A 23,903-nucleotide genomic window follows, 5' to 3' on the forward strand; every position below is an offset into this window, starting at 1 on the left:
CGTACGATGATTGTTGAGCAAGATGGGGTAGTGTGACATATATGTATATACATATGTGTTAAGTCCTTTCGTTTTGTTGCTTAATTTACTTCGTTTTATAAAATGAAGATGAGAAACGGACACGACACCAATGACGGAAGTACAAGTGAGGACGTTGAACTCACGGCCAAGGTTGAGGCCATCTTTAAAAGGCTAAAGAAGGATTTTCTTGACGATGTCCGAAAGGTCTTCCAAGAGTCGGTTGATGGACAAGTGATCCAAATGATCAATGAATGAATGAAAGCCGCAATAGAGGAGGCTTTAGAGGCTAGAAACATTTATCCTAGAGGCGAAGGGGGTGAAGGTAATGGTGGGGGTGGAAGGCGGGACTTCCACTACAAAAATTTTAGGGATACTCAACCTCCAATGTTTAATGGGGTGAGGGATCCATTGAAAAGCACTTGTTGGATTTCCGATATCGAGGGGGCGTTCCGTACCGCAGAGTGTCCTCCCGAGAAGAAGACGAGGTATGGGTCTAGCATGTTGCGCGAAGAGGGAAAGTTGTGGTGGGACGATAAAATCAAATTATATGGTGAAGAGCAATGCATGTGCTTGACATGGGAGGAGTTTAAGAAGGAATTTTTCCAAGAATACCGAACTTCTTCCGATCTTGATAAAATCTGGGACGAGTTACACAATTTGCGACAAGGTTCAATGGACTTGGTTACTCTCAAGTCTACCTTCTTGGCAAAGACTCGTTTTTGTCCGGAGTATGTTGGTGATGATCACAAGTTGAAGCTAGATTTCTACCGTACTTTAAGTGATGAGTTGAAGGGTAAGATTAGCCGGGGAATGGCTAAGTCTTTTGAAGATTTATACGAATTGGCTAGGGGTTTTGAGCCGGAGGCTCCAAGAAAAAGCGATTTCACTTTTTCAAAGAGAAAGTTTGAAGGTTCGAGTTATTCGAACTTTTCAAATAAAAAGAACAAGAAAGGCGCCGAAAGCGTTAATAGTGTGAAGAAGGGTGCTTCCGGGGGTTTCGGACCCACGTGTTATAATTGTAATCAAAGAGGGCACATAGCTCGTGATTGTACCAAGGCATCGACCAAGCTTACTTGTTATAATTGTGGTAAAGAGGGACACAAGAGGCCGGAATGTCCCGATTTGAATAATTATCATGTGAAGAAGTTGGAGAGAGCGGCGGGTACGGCTAGGGGTCGCAATTACTTGATGACCAATGATGAGGCCAAGCAATCCAACGAAGTTGTCTCAGGTACTTTTATGGTTAACTCAAATCCGGCAAGGATTCTATTTGATAGCGGTGCAAATTTGTCATTTGTATCTCCAAAATTTGTGCCTAAACTTAATAGACCATTAGCTAAGTTAAGTCATCCGGTTGAAGTTGAAATAGCAGACGGTAAAACGGTGCTAGTGGTTGATGTTTGTAAAAATTGTGATGTCATTTTTGGTGTCGAAAACTTTAAGATAGATCTTATCCCCATGACTTTGGGTGATTTTGATATCGTTGTTGGTATGGATTGGCTCGATCATAATAGGGCCGATATCGCATGCCACGAAAAATTTATTTTTGTGAAGACCCCAAGTGGGGGAGAGTTAATTATTCATGGTGATAAACGAAGAAGACTTGTGCCGATATGCACCTTTGCACGGGCACGTTGTTTTCTTGTTAGCGGTGGCATGGTTTTTCTTGCCCATGTTGTTGATACTCGTGATGAGCCACCACCCATTCGTGAAATTCCGGTGGTGAATGAATTTGAAGACATTTTTTCGGATGAGTTACCGGGTGTTCTGGCGGAAAGACAAGTTAAATTTCGCATTGAGTTGGTTTCGGGGGCTACCCTATTGTTAAACTCCTTATCGTTTAGCGCCGACGGAAATGCAAGAGTTGTTAAATCAAACCCAAGAGTTGCTTGAGAAGGGTTTTATTCGACCGAGTGCTTCGCCATGGGGCGCTCCGGTTTTATTCATGAAAAAGAAGGATGGAAGTATGCGGATGTGCATCAATTATCGGGAGTTAAATAAAGTGATGATCAAGAATCTTTATCCATTACCTCGGATTGAAAAATTGTTTGACCAACTCCAAGGTGCAACGTATTTCTCTAAAATCGACCTACGGTCCGGCTATCACCAAATGCGGGTCCGTGAGGAAGACATAGAGAAAACGGATTTTCGAACGCGTTATGGGCATTTTGAATTCATAGTTATGCCTTTTGGTCTTACGAATGCACCGGAAACATTCATGGATCTTATGAACCGAGTGTGCCAACCTATGTTGGACAATTCAGTAATTGTGTTCATTAACGACATACTTGTCTATTCGAAGAGTATGAAGGAACATGAACATCATTTGTGAAGTGTGTTAAAGACATTGCGGAAGGAGAAGTTGTATGCTAAGTTCTCCAAATGTGAATTTTGGCTAAGGGAGGTTCAATTCCTTGGCCACATTGTGAACAAAAATGGTATTCAAGTAGATCCGGGGAAGATAGAGACGGTGAAGAGTCGGGAACGACCGACTACGCCTACAGAAATCCGAAGTTTTCTCGGATTGGCCGGTTATTATCGTCGGTTTATCCAAGACTTTTCTAAGATCGCTTCTTCGTTGACGAAATTGACGAGGAAGAACGCGAGATTTAATTGGGAGAACGAGCAAGAAATTGCTTTTCAATTGCTAAAAGAGAAATTGTGTCAAGCTCCGGTGTTAGTGTTGCCGGAAGGAGTGGAAGACATGACGGTTTATTGTGATGCTTCGTTAAATGGGCTCGGGTATATTCTAATGCAAAGAGGTAAAGTCATCGCTTATGCCTCTCGACAACTAAAGGAACACGAAATGAGATATCCGACTCATGATCTTGAGTTGGCTGCGGTTGTGCATGCGTTGAAAATTTGGCGCCATTACTTGTATGGTGTCAAGAGTACGATCTATTCGGATCATAAGAGTTTGAAACATCTCTTTAATCAACGAGATTTGAATTATCATCAACGTAGGTGGATGGATGTAGTGAAAGATTATGATTGTGAAATACTTTATCATCCGGGCAAGGCGAATGTGGTCGCGGATTCGTTAAGTCGAAAGAGTCACCACCCGGTGTTACGATTGGGATTGTTACGTATGATTATTACTAACGATTTTCTTGAAAAACTTGGTGTTATTCAAATAGAGGTTTACGTTCACAACAAGCATGCGGAACGAATCATGGGGCAATCGGAGTTCATTACTATGGGCTCGCGTGGTTTGTTGTCTTTTCAAGGAAGAGTGTGGGTGCCTAAGATGGGTGATTATCGACAAGTGCTACTTGATGAAGCACATAAGTCAAAGTATTCCATTCATCCGGGCGCGACGAAAATGTATCTTGATTTAAAGAAAGATTATTGGTGGCCGGGCATGAAACGTGATGTTGTGAAGTATGTTGAGCAATGCGTTACGTGTTTGCAAGTTAAGGTCGAGCACCAAAAGCCGTATGGTAAGTTACAACCGTTAGAAATCCCAAAATGGAAATGGGAGCACATTACCATGGATTTCATCACAAAGTTACCTAAAACGGAGAGAACCCAATTTGATTCGATTTGGGTTATAGTTGATCGATTGATGAAAAGTGCTTTGTTTCTTCCCATTTGGGAAGCGATATCGTCAGAGACTTTGGATAAGTTGTTTATCAAGGAAGTCATCTCTTGACACGGGGTTCCCATATCTATTATTTTGGATCGAGATACCCGTTTTACATCTCGGTTTTGGGAAAAGTTTCATGAAGATATGGGTACACAATTGAAATTGAGCACGGCGTATTATCTTCAAAAGGACGGTCAAACCGAACGTACGAACAAAAATTTGGAGGATATGTTACGGGTGTGTATTATTGATTTTGGTGGTAGTTGGGACGAGCACTTACCTTTGGTGGAATTCTCGTACAATAATAGTTATCATACTAGTATCGGGATGCCACCTTACGAGATACTTTATGGGCGGAGGTGCCGAACTCCGATTTGTTGGGGTGAAATTGGTCAAAGCGAAATCGGGAGTACCGATTTGGTTTTAGAGACGAATAGCAAGATTGATATGATTCGGGATCATTTGAAAAAGGCTCAAGATAAACCAAAGTCGTATGCCGACAAACGTAGGAGAATGATCGAATTTCAAGAAGGTGACATGGTGATGCTTAAGGTTTCGCCATGGAAAGGCATTATTCGGTTTCGAAAATGGGAAAGTTAGCTCCTCGGTTTATTGGGCCATTTAAGGTGTTGGCTCGTGTTGGTGAAGTTGCATATCGTTTAGATTTACCCGAAGAGTTTGTGGGGATCCATAATACATTTCATGTTTCCCATCTCCGTATGTGTCTTGCGGATGATTCCTCATGGATGCCATTAGACGAAATTAAGCTAAACAACAAGTTAGAATATGTTGAAAAGTCGATTGCTATCCTTGATGAGAAGGTGAAAATGTTGATAAATAAAGAGGTGAGAACTTTTAAAGTTCAATGGCGTCGAAGTAAAGGTTCCGAGTTTACTTGGGAGCCCGAAGATTTCATGTTGGTTTATCTTCCCTCTTGTCATGCGGCATGGATCGCAAGGACGCGCTCCGATTCAAGTGGGGGTGAGTTGTAAGACCTAAATATTTGTTGTGTACATAAGTGTAAATAAGATGCTTGAAGTGGGGGTTTCGTTGTACATTTTAAAATAAAGGAGAATCTGACCTGGGCAATCTGCACACCGCGCAGGCCTTTGGCGCGCCGCGCCATTGGTCTGTGACAGATTCCTTTTCTTTTAAATTAGATATTTTGAGGGCTTTTTGGTAATTACACATGGGGGCCCGAATTTAAGGCCTAGATCAGTTCTTGGAGCATCATTTACTCCATCTTCAACAACCCTTATCACCTCCATTTAATTTCTAGAGAGAGTGTGATATTCTAGTGAGGGAAAACTCATTTTGGGGACGAAGAAGAAGAAGGGATCTTGCTTAAGCTCAAGTTCTAAAGTTGTTCATCTACTTCCTAGCTACGTTTTAAGTGTGGTGGTATGTTCTAACTTTGTTTTCCTTGTTTAATTTGACTAAGGGTTAGGGTTTGGGGTAAGTGATGAACTTAAAACCCATTTTGTTAGGGAATTGGGTGTTTTGGGTGAATTTGGGTCATGTAGACTCAAATATGACTAACTAGTGTTTTTCAAAGTATTAATTGATGTTTGTAACCTTAAATTAGTTAGTCAATTACTAGCACACCTAGAGATAAGTAAATGGGCGTTGTGTGGGTTAGTGGATGACCCGAAATGGGTGTGTTGACCTTAATTTGGTCAAATGGGTCAAAATGGATCTAAGTTGGTTAATGTTGTTGTGTAATGCATAAACCTTGTGTTGAAATGTGTTTTAAACCTAACTTGGCTAATGATTAGGGTTTTGGGGATGTTAACCCAAATATTAGGGTTAAGGGTGCAAATGGGTCGAAATTGCACCATGGGTCAAGATAACACTAGAATGGAGTTTTAGTTGGTTGACCAACATGAGTTTGTGATTGATATTATGTATAATGTAATAGGTACGTTACCGAGCTTGATTATCTTTCACAAGAGATTTTGAGGTGAGTGGAGTAATTATACGTATGTGTATATGGCGTGTTTGTTTGTGCGTGTTATGGTATGAACCATCGAGCCGGTAGTGCCATAACATGTGTGCAATAAGATGTGAACCACGAGCCGGTAGCATCGAGTGTGAACCACGAGCCGGTAGCACTATAAAATAAGATGTGAACTACGAGCCGGTAGCATCGAGTGTGAACCATGAGCCGGTAGCACTATAAAATAAGATGTGAACCACGAGCCGGTAGCATCAAGTGTGAACCACGAGCCGGTAGCACTATAAAAGAGTATGACTCAATTGCGTATGGTATGAACCACGAGCCGGTAGCACCATAGCGTTTATGGTTAACCATATTGAGATTTTTGATTATTTAGCATATTGTTTTTATATATATATATATATATATATACATATATACATATATATATACATATATATATATACATATATATATATATACATATATATATATATATATATATATATATACATTGTGTTGAGTATATGCTAATGTGGTTTTGTGATAACATACGACTTGTTAAGTGTTTTGGGTACGATGACATGCTAATTGAGTTACGAGTTCGTACGAGGTATTTAATGAATGTGATTGCAAATAGATGGATTATATATATGTATGTGTAATTATTGCATTCACTAAGCTTTGCTTACCCTCTCGTTGTTTACCTTTTTATAGGCTCAGGTATGGACAAAGGTAAGGGCGTTTGTTTGGAGGAGAGATCCGGTTGTGTTAGGGGACGCTTTTGGAGATATTAGCTTTTAGAGTTTGACCGAGACTTGGGTAGTTTAACCCCAAACACCATTCTCGTAGGGTCGTTTGGTATTTAAACTTTTTGTGGTCGAAACTCTCATTTTGTATTAAACTAGTAATTCGGGCCGATGTGGGCTCTGCTTTGTAAAACTTATTTTATGTTTGAATCGTGTTAGTTTTACATATTGGAATATGTTGTTAAAAGCGTTTCGTCTAAATATGTCGGGAAGTGGGCGATCTTTTTCACAAAAAAAGGAAAAGTTGGACAGGCCGTTTTGGCGCGCCGCGCAGGTCAGTGGCGCGCTGCGCCACTATGCTGTACAATTTTTTTTTTTATTTTGCATATTTCGATTGCATATGGGTTGGGTTGTTACAAATTAAATCAAAGATGTACAACTAAAACACTATTTGCTATAGTATAACACTATTTGCTACAGTAAATTTTCGCTTTGCTACAGTAAAATACTATTTACTACATTAAAATACAATTTGCTACAGTGAAAACTATTTGCTACAGTAAAATACTATTTGCTACAGTACGCTATTTACTACAGTAACACTATTTACTCGTATTCAATCCGTATTCGTACTCGTACACTACACAACTTCTAAATGTATATACTATTGGTATATAAACTTCAATGATCAGCTCTTAGCGGCCTTAATGAGTCATTTAAACATGTGGGAACCATCATTTGGCAACTAGCATTAAATATCTAACAAAAATACAAACTAATGGAACCTTATATTCAAGGGTAGGATCACGTTTTTCTTCACCAACCATAAACACATTTTCATTCCAACTTTTATGCATCAAATTACTCTCTCTCAATTCCTCTCTTATTGTTCTAAGTGTTCTTCATCATTTTCTTCATAATCTAGCTCAATCTAGCTCAATCTAGTTAACCTAGATCAACATACAAAATAACTACTCAAGAACACTTCATAAACACTTTAAAGTTTACAAGTTTACTTCCAAGCTTTCTAATCCATTCTAAGTAATCATCTAAGATAAAGAAACCTCTGTTATTTACAGTAGGTTATCATTCTAATTCAAGGTATAATTCATATTCAAACTTTGATTCAATTTCTATAACTATAACAATCTTAATTCGAGTAGAAATCTTACTTAAACTTGTTTTCGTGTCATGATTCTACTTCAAGAACTTTCAAGCCATCCAAGATCCTTTGAAGCTAGATCATTTCTTGTCACTTCCAGTAGGTTTACCTACTAAACTTGAGGTAGTAATGATGTTCATAACATCATTCGATTCATATATATAAAACTATCTTATTCGAAGATTATAACTTGTAATTACCAGAACATAGTTTAGTTAATTCTAAACTTGTTCGCAAACAAAATTAATCCTTCTTTAACGACCCATCCTAATCCATCTAGACGAGTACATTACATTTTGTTACATCGCGAAGTACTTGACCTCTATATGATACATTTTACAAACATTGCATTCGTTTTTAAAAGACAAACTTTCATTTCATCGAAAGTTGACGGCATGCATACCATTTCATAATATATCCAACTATAATTGACTTAATAATAATCTTGAAGAACTCGATGACTCGAATGCAACGTCTTTTGAAATATGTCATGAATGACTCCAAGTAATATCTCTAATATGAGCAAATGCACAGCGGAAGATTTCTTTCATACCTGAGAATAAACATGCTTTCAAGTGTCAACCAAAAGGTTGGTGAATTCATTAGTTTATCATAAACATTCATTTTCATCATTTTAATAGACCACAAGATTTCATATATTGTCACGCGTAACTCGCGAATTAAAATTCATTCATATGGTGAACACCTGGTAACCGACCTTAACAGGATGCATATAGAATATCCCCATCATTCCGGGACTCACATCGGACATGATAAATCGAAGTACTAAAGCATCCGTAACCCGGATGGGGCTCGTTGGGCCCGACGGAACTGAACAATGCAGGTTTGGCATCGGATTCACGAACCTATATCATTTATATATATATTAACACATATAATGGTAATCGAACAAATTTATGTATTATTCTTAGTGATGTAATCTTTATATTTAATAATTTATGAGTTTCCTTAATAATATATTTACTTTATTTACTACAGAAAGATAGTTATTATTTATTATAAAAATACTAATATAGTTATGTTAATAAAAATAATAATAATAAAATATATAAAATTTTTAATAATAATAGTAACAATAATAAAATTAAAAAGGTTGTATTATTTTTACAATAAAAATACTAATTTTGATAAAAATTCTTAATTCTAATAATACTTAATAATAATACTTGTTAATAAATATATTAATGTTAATAATAGTAATAATAATAATAATAATGATAATAATAATCATAAATTGATAGTAATAATAATATTAATGACAATAATAATAAAATGTATTATTTTTATAATAATAATAATAATAATAATAATAATAATAATAATAATAATAATAATAATAATAATAATAATAATAATAATGTTAATGATAATACTAATAATAATAATAATAAAAATCCTAATAATATCAATAATAATAATATTCATATTAATAAAAGTAATAATAATAATAATAATAATAATAATAATAATAATAATAATAATAATAATAATAATAATAATAATAATAATAATAATAATAATAATAATAAAGAAAAATTTAGAAAACAACCTTTGAAGAAACAAGCTTCTAAAAATAAAACGCCACTGCCCAGACTCGAACTCAAGACCTCCCGCTTAAACCCAACACCCTCTACCATCCATCTATCATTGCTTTTCTGATTTAACCTATGTTTAAATTCTTTTATTCCTTATTTTAGTCTAACCGAAAAGAGAGCACCAAAAATGGATCACGGCCCATCATAAAAAAAAGAACTCAGCCCAATACAGCCCAAAGCAATTTGCAAGTTCATTTGAAACCCTAGTGGCCCAATTATCAAAACCAATTTAGCAACTAAAACCGTTCGTTGTTTCTCCAATTCGTGTAACAGACTAGCAACCATCTTTGGATCATTTTCATCGTTTAACATCATCATCACAGTTCATAATCACTATTAATATCATTCATTATTCTTTTAAATAGAAAATAAATCGGTGGTGTACTCCATTATTCAAAACAGAAAGAAACAAAGTAACAGCTCGACAGAAGCAGCTGTAGCAGTGGGGTTATGGGGATGAACGGTTGTGAATACAAAATAGATATAGAATAATAGCAACGGTCTAGTTGTGGTTTCATTTATTTTCTTCATTTAATCACCACAGCAGCCCGTTACATTGAACTTGTAATATACGAGTACTAATTCTTCTGTATGTTTTTAGAAGGAAAATAAAAAGGGTTCCTATAGTCAGGAACATAGGATGCCGAATAGAAGTAAAAAACACACAAAGTGTACATCGTAGCAGTCCAAAAGAAAGAAAAGAATTGTGTTCACCGTTCAAAAAGAATTATGGTGGCCCAACCAAAACACTTTGCACGATGCTAAAACAAGTGCTTATATTAATCAAGTGGTTGCTTGGTTGTAATTTGTCGGCCAGAAATTACACAAGAAGCATAATTGGAACACTTTCTATATAATTTTATCAAGTTGCTAAAGCCTCACTAATATTTTAAGGCTGTGTTCGGTTATGCCTGGTTTGCGAGAGAAAAAGAAAAATAGAATATAGCAGCAATAAACAAGCATCAAAGCAGTAGCAGGTAAGGCTTGTTTGGCCTGGTTCGTTTGATAGAAACCAAATTAGAAGGCAGGTGTAGCAGCGAGCAGTAGCAGGTTGATCATGGCGGTTTGATGGTGTTTTATAGTGACAAAATTAGGGAAATAGTGACCATCATAGCAGCTGTAATAGGGACTATAAGGTGGCGGTTTTTATTGGGTTTTAGACTTTCAACAGCCGGTTTCGATCAGCAATATTAATGAAGATTGTGATGATGGTTGTTCATCGAAAGAAAAAAAATGAATATGATGGAAGTGGGTATAGTGGCGGTTGTTGTCGATTGGTAATGACCGAGAGTGGTGGTGGGTTGTGATATTCATAAGTTTACAAGATGGTGATGAAGGGTTTCGATTTGAATATTAAACAGTCACATTCAAGTAGAATTGATAACGTGGTTCGATTGGTTTGGTGTTTTGGTTTCGGTTGAAACAAGAAGAAACCAGAAATATGGTAGTAGTAGCATCGAAGATTAAATGGGTGTTAAAAGGTGGTTCTATAATGATTGGTGTTGGTTTTGTGGTGAATCGAAAGTATAGTATGAAACAATATTAGATTCAATGGTGGTTTCACCATGGTGGTAAGGGTTGAGGTGGTGAATCATGGTGGTTGTGGTGTTGCTCGACAAAACAAGGCAGGGAGTGAAGATGATTCGCAATTTGCATAAGTATGTGTATATGTAAATGGGTGTGAGTTTGTACATGATGATTTAAGAAGTAATAATTAAAACACAAGTTGGTTAGTGTTGTAGTCGAGACAGAAGAAGTGGGAAAGAAACTCAATTGAGTTCTTCCTATATCTATATGCTATATTTTATATTTGTATATAAGAATGATGCATATGATGTTGATTGAAAACAGAAAGCAAAACATTGAAATCTAGTTTTAAGTCACGGGAGTTCATATAGAATATTAGATATGATATTATAATATTATCAAATGAAAATAGAACCATCTTAACTTTGGCAATCATTGATGGATAGATGAATCAGACAAAGAAAAGGTAACACATTGATTCCAATTAAATACAGTATTAAACAGGGATCTCATCAATCACGGTAAAAGAATGCTTAACTCAGGGAAAGTAGAAAAGGACTTGAAACCGATTTTGGAAGTTGTCTATTTGATTATATATATATATAATTATTATTAATAATTAATAAATAAAAATATTTTAATATCATAATACTTTTAATATTATTAATAATAATAAAAGTAATAGTAATAATACACCTAATAAGGATAATGATAATAATTTTAATAAATTACTAAGTTTAATAATAACTAATAATAAGAATAATAATAATAATAATAATAATAATAATAATAATAATAATAATAATAATAATAATAATATTAATAATAATAATAATAATAATATAACAAATCATATATATCAAATTCCCTATCTATATATTATATATTGAAAATAATGGTATTACTAATACTGATATTAATATTCATATTATTATTAATATTAATAATGAAGGTAAGTATAACAACTTTTTATCTTGTATACATATTTTTACATTTTTAACTCTGATGATTAAATTGTGTTTTACCATTTCAAATTATTATGTAAACTTATATATATATATATATATATATATATATATATATATATATATATATATATATATATATATATATATATATATATATATATATATATTTATATATATATATACATACATATTTATTTACCACAATTGTTCGTGAATCGTCGAGAGCAGTCAATGGTAAATGAATACAGAACATAGTTCAAAGTTTTTGAGATTTCAACATTACAGACTTTTCTTATTGTGTCAAAAACATATAAAGATCAAGTTTAAATTTAGTCAAAAATTTCTGGGTTGTCACAGTACCTACCCGTTAAAGATATTTGGTCCTGAAATTTGATTGGAATGGTCATGACTGACAATAGGTATGTTTTCATGACGCATACGAACTGAAAATTAGAGTTTTATCATCAGCGAGTAATATGGATAAAACAATTTGCTTAAGTGAAGCGTACAAGTGAAGCTATCCCAAAGGAGTGAAACTAGTAAATGTAGATTCGTCATATCTTTTGATGTAGATAGGATTGATTTCCGGAATTCAAGGGATTTAAAGAAAATCTGCGTAATAAGATTTGGTTCTTCGCTAATCAAGGAAATTAGGATCCGCTTTAAATACGATCATCTGTTTTGAATTGCTCTATCGAATATTTTACTACAAATCCTCTCCCTTCGTTTTCTTTATATTTTGGAGTTCCATACTTTTGTTTTCTCTTTCCGAATTTAATTTAAGCGAATAATGGTCCAGAATTCGTAGATATGAATTTTGAATGAACATGACTAGTGTTCTAAGAAAGGAATTATGACAGCTCGATCTGACTTGTCAAATTACCAGAAGTCACGAGAAAATATAGAAATATCGGGAAGATATATTCTTGATATGTTTGGAGATTAGGTAGAATGTAAGAGTCGTGTAACATGGCACATGATGACATTATGACATGTGAATCATCACGTTCCATTAAAACTCAGCATGACTTGCTGTAATATAATCACGTTGATCAAGTGTCATTATATTATACTAACTCATGTTTCAGTTCCCAACACTACTTCAATATCATTCATATTTTCAACTTGAAGGTTTACAGATTATAGAAACTAAACAATTTCGTTTATGATGTAATACAGATAATGCGAGGAGGTAAATGATTTCTGATAAGAATAGTTATGAAATTATCTTCAGAAATATCGAGGATATTTATAATAGAGGATACGATAATATATTAGAATTTTAGAATCATAGTGTGATGAAGAAATTCATTTACAATGATTTAGAGTAATTAAGGAGTAAGGTATTCGCTAAAGATTTCATCAGAAATAGAATCATTAGGATTCTTTAAATACATAGTTTTGGTCCTTGTATTTGTCCTTGTTTTCCTTCATGGTTTGCTCAATCTGTTTTCCAGTTACAAGTTTTCTGTGCTTTGCCAACATACTATTCTTTATCATCAAACTTCCAACGGTTATAGTCATTTACGATTGTCTGCAGTTTTTGTTGCTTCATTCAGCTTTTCGAACATTTAGAATATCGATTCGTAGGAGGGGTGTTTTTTAGAATTTCAGAATGGAAGATCATAATTCTAAGAGGTAAATGTTATACATATACATACATCGGTTGATGTAGACATACTGCGAGATTCAAAATACGGATTGCTGATTTCTGGTAATTGGTATGGCAATTCTTGTTATAAGATGCGGATAAATATTTAATAGGGTTTCGATAAAGATGATAATTTTTCAGAAAGTTAAGGATCAATAAATTTGTTGGTAAATTTACTGCTAATGTAGTGGGTCATAAACGGTTCCTCGGTAATGATGATGAAAGGAAAAGTTATATATCAAAGTTATAATAAGGCTAATTCGAATGGAAGTTGAAGTTGATTTGCTGAATCTATGACAAAATTAGCTAATTTGAAAAAGAGTTGCAATGTTATTTTCGGTAATAACAATGCCAAAGGAGCTAGCACAGACACGTGTTAAACATTTACTCAGGTTCCGAGTGTTTTCAGGTGTATAACTATATGCATCAATCTCTTCTTCTGTAGATGAAGTGCGGTTGGTTCATCCTATCGATTGAAGTGTTTTCAAGAATTATGAAAGGTTTGAATCACAGATTGTAATCATCAAGATACAAATGAGGTTTAAGATGAAATCAAGTGGCAAACTTGAAGAATTGTTTAGTTTCATATGTTATAATCAATATTTTAATTCATTTTAATTGTCCAATGTTGACAGTCCACAGTTAGCAGTCCACAATTAGTAATCTAATAATTCATATAGTTTAATATATAATATTCGAACTAATTAATACGTATTCGTGACCCATTGTATACACGTCTCAGACTCGATCACAACTCAAAGTATATATATTATTGTAGAATCAACCTCAACCCTGTATAGCTAACTCGAACATTACTACATATAGAGTGTCTATGGTTATTCCAAATAATATATATAGATGCGTCGATATGATATGTCAAAACCTTGTATACGTGTCTCGATATTTAAAGTGCGTAAAATAAATAACAGAAATTAAATGACAATAAATAAAATCGCGAGAATTTAAATTGCGATAAATAAATGTAATAAGGAATTAACAGTTAGCTAGGAATAGTTAGTTAGGACGTTGTTAGCGTGGATTCTTAACAAAATTTCTTATAGTTAATTTGTTTATTTCTAACAAATTTTATTTTGTCCAATGTTTTCTTCATTATGCCACTTGTTGGATTCTGATAAGTCAAAATCCAAAATATGAAATTGAATAAAAATGGTTATTCTGTGGTGAAAGAATACGTATATCGGTGGATGTAAGTAGGATAGTAAATGACTGTTGAATCAAATTCGAAGAATGTACAGTGTAACTTATTAATGTGAAATCTAAATATTCCTCGGGTATTACCTATCTGTTAAAATATTTTTACCATTAACAGTTTGTACAAAAGAATTTTTAATTACAATATTTATGAAAACATACATACACATATATTTTCTTCAGATGTAATACAGATTTAATGAGTTTATATCATATTAAGCTCATTTGATTTTCTGTAGAATTAGAATAAATAATCTCTAAGAATTTAGAGATTAAATAATCACTACCGAATGTTTCTCCAATGATGTTATAGATTAATACTTCATCGGTTGTTGTTGTTGGTATTCCTTGGTATCTATGGTGCGTATGACGTTGATGCTCGAGATACAGATTGTGATGTTGAATCATGGGATGTGGATGTTGTGGATGAATAAGATCTAGAATTTGAGATAGTATATAATCGTGATGAGATACTCTGGAAATGAGAGAGAAAATGGTGTCTGGAATAGGTTCGCCGGTAAGTGCTTCAGGTCCATCGTCAAGAGGGTAATATGGTGGGTGGAAAGGATCACCTTCTTCTTGTCTCCAATACTTAAGTAGACTACGAACCCATTCCCAATTCATCCAGAATTAGTGATGACTAATTGGTTGATCCATTCCGGTTACACTGTCTTTGGAGCTTGAGTCGAAATTCATATCGGATTAGCTGTCGGAATCTAAGGAATTTGAAATAGTTGCGAGTTCCATCTTGTACGGTTAGATAAAGGATTTCTGATAAGAAATGATTTTCGGATATCAGATGATATTCTAATTGCATAGAATACCTAAATATAGTACTGAAGATCCAATAGATTACGGAGGAGTTTACAGAATATGTCAGGCAAAGTTTACAGTAACAGATACGCTAAGATATGAATTAGCAGATACGCTAAGATATGAATTTTGTCTATACACTATTCATGCAATCAATGCAGTAAGACGTTTCTAGACTAAGAATGATAAGCAAGTGATTCCCTAAGAATGATAAGCAGGTAATTTTCGACACGAAATGATAAGCAAAACTTTTGACATGCAGACACGGTCGAAGTCCAGACCCACTAATGCATCTAAACAACTATCAGTTAGACACACTAATGCAAGACCTGGTTCGCTAAGACCACCGCTCTGATTCCAACTTTAACGACCCGTCCTAATCCATCTGGACGAGTACATTACATTTGGTTACATCGCGAAGTACTTGACCTCTATATGATACATTATATAAACATTGCATTCGTTTTTAAAAGACAAACTTTCATTTCATCAAAAAGTTGATGGCATGCATATCATTTCATAATATATCCAACTATAATTGACTTAATAATAATCTTGAAGAACTCGACGACTCGAATGCAACGTATTTTGAAATATGTCATGAATGACTCCAAGTAATATCTCTAATATGAGCAAATGCACAGCGGAAGATTTCTTTCATACCTGAGAATAAACATGCTTTCAAGTGTCAACCAAAAGGTTGGTGAGTTCATTAGTTTATCATAAACATTCATTTTCATCATTTTAATAGACCACAAGATTTCATATATTGTCACGCGTAACACTCGAATTAAAATTCATTCATATGGTGAACACCTGCTAACCGACCTTAACAAGATGCATATAGAATATCCCCATCATTCCAGGACTCACATTGGACATGATAAATCGAAGTACTAAAGCATCCGTAACCCGGATGGGGTTCGTTGGGCCCGATAGATCTATCTTTAGGATTCGCGTCAATTGGTGGCAATTATCATAAACACCAATTCTTAGGCTACCAAGCTAAAAAGGGGCATATTCGGTTCGATAATCCAACCATAGAATGTAGTTTCGATCACTTGTGTCTATTTCGTAAAGCATTTATAAAAGCAACGCATGTATTCTCAGTCTCAAAAATATATATTGCAAAAGCATTTAAAAAGGGAGCAAATGAAACCCACTATACGATATTTTGTAGTAAAAATTTGCATACGATGGAACTGAATAATGCAGGGTTGACCTCGGATTCACGAACCTATATCATTTATATATATATTAACACATATAATGGTAATCGAACAAATTTATGTATTATTCTTAGTGATGTAATCTTTATATTTAATAATTTATGAGTTTCCTTAATAATATATTTACTTTATTTACTGCAGATAGATAATTATTATTTATTATAAAAATACTAATATAGTTATGTTAATAAAAATAATAATAATAAAATATATAAAAATTTTAATAATGATAGTAACAATAATAAAATTAAAAAGGTTGTATTATTTTTACAATAAAAATACTAATTTTGATAAAAATTCTTAATACTAATAATACTTAATAATAATACTTGTTAATAAATATATTAATGTTAATAATAGTAATAATAATAATAATGATAATAATAATCATAAATTGATAGTAATAATAATATTAATGATAATAATAATAAAATGTATTATTTTTATAATAATAATAATAATAATAATAATAATAATAATAATAATAATAATAATAATAATAATAATGTTAATGATAATACTAATAATAATAATAATAAAAATCCTAATAATATCAATAATAATAAAAGTAATAATAATAATAATAATAATAATAATAATAATAATAATAATAATAATAATAATAATAATAATAATAATAATAATAATAATAATAATAATATTAATAATAATAATAATAATAATAATAAAGAAAAATTTAGAATACAACCTTTGAAGAAACAAGCTTCTAAAAATAAAACGCTACTGCCCAGACTCGAACTTGAAATGTCCCGTTCATATTGATTATAAACGTTCCATATTAATTGATTTCGTTGCGAGGTTTTGACCTCTATATGAGACATTTTTCAAAGACTGCATTCATTTTTAAAACAACCATAACCTTTATTTTATCAATAAAGGTTTCAAAAGCATTACGTAGATTATCAAATAATGATAATCTAAAATATACTGTTTACACACGACCATTACATAATGGTTTACAATAGAAATATATTACATCGACATATGTTTCTTGAATGCAGTTTTTACATAATATCATACAAACATGGACTCCAAATCTTGTCCTTATTTTAGTATGCAACAGCGGAAGCTCTTAATATTCACCTGAAAATAAACATGCTTTAAACGTCAACAAAAATGTTGGTGAGTTATAGGTTTAACCTATATATATCAAATCGTAACAATAGACCACAAGATTTCATATTTCAATATACATCCCATACATAGAGATAAAAATCATTCATATGGTAAACACCTGGTAACCGACATTAACAAGATGCATATATAAGAATATTCTCATCATTCCGGGATACCCTTCGGATATGATATAAATTTCGAAGTACTAAAGCATCCGGTACTTTGGATGGGGTTTGTTAGGCCCAATAGATCTATCTTCAGGATTCGCGTCAATTAGGGTGTCTGTTCCCTAATTCTTAGATTACCAGACTTAATAAAAAGGGGCATATTCGATTTCGATAATTCAACCATAGAATGTAGTTTCAAGTACTTGTGTCTATTTTGTAAATCATTTATAAAACCTGCATGTATTCTCATCCCAAAAATATTAGATTATAAAAGTGGGACTATAACTCACTTTTACAGATTTTTTACTTCGTCGGGAAGTAAGACTTGGCCACTGGTCGATTCCCGAACCTATAACAAATATGTACATATATATCAAAGTATGTTCAAAATATATTTACAACACTTTTAATACATTTTGATGTTTTAAGTTTATTGAGCCAGCTGTCCTCGTTAGTAACCTACAACTAGTTGTCCACAGTTAGATGTACAGAAATAAATCGATATATATTATCTTGAATCAATCCACGACCCAGTGTATACATATCTCAGTATTGATCACAACTCAAACTATATATATTTTGGAATCAACCTCAACCCTGTATAGCTAACTCCAACATTCACATATAGAGTGTCTATGGTTGTTCCGAAATATATATAGATGTTTCGACATTATAGGTCAAAACATTGTATACGTGTCTATGGTATCTCAAGATTACATAATATACAATACAAGTTGATTAAGTTATGGTTGGAATAGATTTGTTACCAATTTTAACGTAGCTAAAATGAGTAGTTTTTACCAATTTTGTTTTGCTTGCCATTTCTTCGTTTCTAACCCGTTTTGAGTGATTTAAGCGGCCACTGTTTCGTATTGAACTTGACTTTATGAAATTAAACAGAAAAGGTATTGGTTTATTGTCGGAAATACAAGTTACAAGTCATTTTTGAAAGAGGTAGTCATTTCCGTCGAAAGAACGACATCTTGATGACTGTTTTGTAAAACATACTTTCACTTTGAGTTTAACCATGATTTTTGGATATGGTTTCATGTTCATAAGAAAAATCATTTTCCCAGAATTATAGCTTTTAAATCAAAGTTTTTCATAGTTTTTAATTATCCAAATCAAAACAGCCCCCGGTTGTAACTACGACGGCGTAAATCCGGTTTTATGGTGTTTATCGTGTTTTCGGGTTTTAAATCATTATGTTAGCATATCATAGATATATATCATGTGTATAGTTGATTTTAAAAGTGTAGTTAGAAGGATTAATTTTATTTGCGAACAAGTTTAGAATTAACTAAACTATGTTCTAGTGATTACTAGTTTACCACTTCGAATATGATAGCTTTTTATGTATGAATCTAATGATGTTATGAACATAATTACCACCTTAAGTTCCTTGGATAAACCTACTGGAAAAGAAAAAAATGGATCTAGCTTCAACGGATCCTTGGATGGCTCGAAGTTCTTGAAGAAGAATCATGACACGAAAACAAGTTCAAGTAAGATCATCACTTGAAATAAGATTGTTATAGTTATAGAAATTGAACCAAAGTTTGAATATGATTATTACCTTGTATTAGAATGATAACCTACTATAAGAAACAAAGATTTCTTGAGGTTGGATGATCACCTTACAAGATTGGAAGTGAGCTAGCAAACTTGAAAGTATTCTTGATTTTATGTAACTAGAACTTGTAGAATTTATGAAGAACACTTAGAACTTGAAGTTATAACTTGAGAGAGATCAATTAGATGAATGAAATTGAAGAATTAAAGTGTTTTTAGGTGTTTTTGGTCGTTGGTGTATGGATTAGATATAAAGGATATGTAATTTTGTTTTCATGTAAATAAGTCATGAATGAATACTCATATTTTTGTAATTTTATGAGATATTTCATGCTAGTTACCAAATGATGGTTCCCACATGTGTTAGGTGACTCACATGGACTGCTAAGAGCTGAGCATTGGAGTGTATATACCAATAGTACATACATCTAAAAGCTGTGTATTGTACGAGTACGAATACGGGTGCATACGAGTAGAATTGTTGATGAAACTGAACGAGGATGTAATTGTAAGCATTTTTGTTAAGTAGAAGTATTTTGATAAGTGTATTGAAGTCTTTCAAAAGTGTATGAATACATATTAAAACACTACATGTATATACATTTTAACTGAGTCGTTAAGTCATCGTTAGTCGTTACATGTAAGTGTTGTTTTGAGACCTTTAGGTTAACGATCTTGTTAAATGTTGTTAACCCAAAGTTTATAATATCAAATGAGATTTTAAATTATTATATTATCATGATATTATGATATATTAATATATCTTAATATGATATATACATTTAAATGTCGTTACAACGATAATCGTTACATATATGTCTCGTTTCGAAATCCTTAAGTTAGTAGTCTTGTTTTTACTTATGTAGTTCATTGTTAATACACTTAATGATATATTTAATTATCATATTATCATGTTATATATAATATAACAATGTATTAATATGCTTCATATATATTTAGTAAGACGTGGTTATAACGATAATCGTTATATGTATCGTTTCGAGTTTCATACGTCAATAGTCTCCTTTTTAAGTATATAACTTATTGTTACTATTTTTAATTAGATACTTGATGATCATTATATCATGTTAAACATATATATTTATTCATTTATGTATCATCATGTCATATACAACTTATTGCGTTCGTGAATCATTGGTCAAACTGGGTAATCAGACGTTTACAAAATTTCCGTTTCAATTAACCACGTCTTAACAAGTTTGATTGCTTAACATGTTGGAAACATTTAATCATGTAAATATAGTTTTCATTAAACATATAATCATAGAATGGTTCGAAAAAGTTCGGGTCACTACAGTACCTACCCGTTAAATAAATTTCGTCCCGAAATTTTAAGCGATTGGAGGTGTTGGCTCATCTTCTGGAAATAAGTGCGGGTACTTCTTCTTCATCTGATCTTCTCGTTCCCAGGTGAACTCTGATCCTCGACGAGCATTCCATCGAACCTTAACAATCGGTATCTTGTTTTGTTTAAGTCTCTTAACCTCACGATCCATTATTTCAACGGGTTCTTCAATGAATTGAAGTTTTTCATTGATTTGGATTTCGTCCAACAGAATAGTGAGATCTTTTTTAGCAAAACATTTCTTCAAATTCGAGACGTGGAAAGTGTTATGTACAGCCGCAAGTTGTTGAGGTAACTCAAGTCGGTAAGCTACTGGTCCGACGCGATCAATAATCTTGAATGGTCCAATATACCTTGGATTTAATTTCCCTTGTTTACAATCGAACAACACCTTTCCAAGGTGCAACCTTAAGCATGAACATCTCTCTAATTTCAAATTCTATATCTTTTCTTTTAATGTCGGCGTAGCTCTTTTGTCGACTTTGGGCGGTTTTCAACCGTTGTTGAATTTGGATGATCTTATCCGTAATCTGTCTATCCCCCACTTCACTCCAACAAATCGGAGACCTGCACTTTCTACCATAAAGTGCTTCAAACGGAGCCATCTCAATGCTTGAATGGTAGCTATTGTTGTAGGAAAATTCTGCTAACGGTAGATGTCGATCCCAACTGTTTCCGAAATCAATAACACATGCTCGTAGCATGTCTTCAAGCGTTTGTATCGTCCTTTCACTCTGCCCATCAGTTTGTGGATGATAGGCAGTACTCATGTCTAGACGAGTTCCTAATGCTTGCTGTAATGTCTGCCAGAATCATGAAATAAATCTGCCATCCCTATCAGAGATAATAGAGATTGGTATTCCATGTCTGGAGACGACTTCCTTCAAATACATTCGTGCTAACTTATCCATCTTGTCATCTTCTCTTATTGGCAGGAAGTGTGCTGATTTGGTGAGACGATCAACTATTACCCAAATAGTATCAAAACCACTTGCAGTCCTTGGCAATTTAGTGATGAAATCCATGGTAATGTTTTCCCATTTCCATTTCGGGATTTCGGGTTGTTGAAGTAGACCTGATGGTTTCTGATGCTCAGCTTTGACCTTAGAACACGTCACACATTCTCCTACGTATTTAGCAACATCGGCTTTCATACCCGGCCACTAAAAATGTTTCTTGAGATCCTTATACATCTTCCCCGTTCCAGGATTTATTGAGTATCTGGTTTTATGAGCTTCTCTAAGTACCATTTCTCTCATATCTCCAAATTTTGGTACCCAAATCCTTTCAGCCCTATACCGGGTTCCGTCTTCCCGAATATTAAGATGCTTCTCTGATCCTTTGGGTATTTCATTCTTTAAATTTCCCTCTTTTAAAACTCCTTGTTGCGCCTCCTTTATTTGAGTAGTAAGGTTATTGTGAATCATTATATTCATAGATTTTACTCGAATGGGTTCTCTATCCTTTCTACTCAAGGTGTCGGCTACCACATTTGCCTTCACCGGGTGGTAACAAATCTCAAAGTCGTAATCATTCAACAATTCAATCCACCTACGCTGCCTCATGTTCAGTTGTTTCTGATTAAATATGTGTTGAAGACTTTTGTGGTCGGTATATATAATACTTTTGACCCCATATAAGTAGTGCCTCCAAGTCTTTAATGCAAAAACAACCGCGCCTAATTCCAAATCATGCGTCGTATAATTTTGCTCGTGAATCTTCAATTGTCTAGACGCATAAGCAATTACCTTCGTTCGTTGCATTAATACACAACCGAGACCTTACTTTGAGGCGTCACAATATATCACAAAATCATCATTCCCTTCAGGTAATGACAATATAGGTGCCGTAGTTAGCTTTTTATTCAATAACTGAAACGCCTTCTCTTGTTCATCCTTCCATTCAAATTTCTTCCCTTTATGCGTTAATGCAGTCAAGGGTTTTGCTATTTTGGAGAAATCTTGGATGAATCTTCTGTAGTAACCAGCCAATCCTAAAAATTGACGTATATGCTTCGGAGTTTTTGGGGTTTCCCACATTTCAACTGTTTCGATCTTTGCCGGGTCCACCTGGATACCTTCTTTGTTCACTATGTGACCGAAGAATTGAACTTCTTCCAACCAAAATGCACACTTTGAAAACTTAGCGTATAGTTTTTCTTTCCTCAATACTTCTAGCACTTTTCTTAAATGTTCTTCGTGCTCTTGATCATTCTTTGAGTAAATAAGTATGTCATCGATGAAAACAATGACAAACTTGTCAAGATATGGCCCACACACTCGGTTCATAAGGTCCATGAACACAGCTGGTGCTTTAGTCAATCCAAACGGCATAACCGTAAACACGTAATGACCATAACGCGTCCTAAAAGTAGTTTTTGGAATATCATCCTCCTTTACTCGCATTTGATGATATCCAGAATGTAAATCGATCTTCGAATAAACCGACGAGCCTTGTAGTTGATCAAATAAGTCGTCAATTCTCGGCAGTGGATAACGGTTTTTGATGGTAAGTTTGTTCAACTCTCTGTAGTCAATACACAACCTAAATGTACCATCTTTCTTCTTGACAAACAAAACAGGAGCTCCCCATGGTAATGTGCTTGGTCGAATGAAACCACGTTCTAATAGTTCTTGCAGTTGGCTTTGCAGTTCTTTCATCTCGCTGGGTGCGAGTGTGTAAGGAGCACGAGCTATTGGTGCAGCTCCTAGCACAAGATCTATTTGAAATTCAACTGATCGATGTGGGGGTAATCCCGGTAATTCTTTCGAAAATACATCGGGAAATTCTTTTGCGACGGGAACATCATTGATGCTCTTTTCTTCAGTTTGTACTTTCTCGACTTGTGCTAGAATAGCATAGCAACATTTTGTTATTAGTTTTTGTGCCTTCAAATTACTAATAAGATGTAGCTTCATGTTGTCCTTTTCTCCGTACACCATTAAGGGTTTTCCTTCTTCTCGTACAATGCGAATTGCATTTTTATAACATACGATCTCTGCTTTCACCTTCTTCAGCCAGTCCATGCCAACTATTACATCAAAACTCCCTAACTCTACAGGTATCAAATCAATCTTAAATATTTCGCTACCCAGTTTAATTTCTCGATTCCGGCATATATAACTGCTGAAATTAATTTACCGTTTGCTAATTCGAGTAAAAATTTACTATCCAACGGCGTCAATGGACAA

Source organism: Rutidosis leptorrhynchoides, chromosome 3, assembly GCF_046630445.1.
Source record: "Rutidosis leptorrhynchoides isolate AG116_Rl617_1_P2 chromosome 3, CSIRO_AGI_Rlap_v1, whole genome shotgun sequence".
NCBI classification, from domain to species: Eukaryota; Viridiplantae; Streptophyta; class Magnoliopsida; order Asterales; family Asteraceae; genus Rutidosis; species Rutidosis leptorrhynchoides.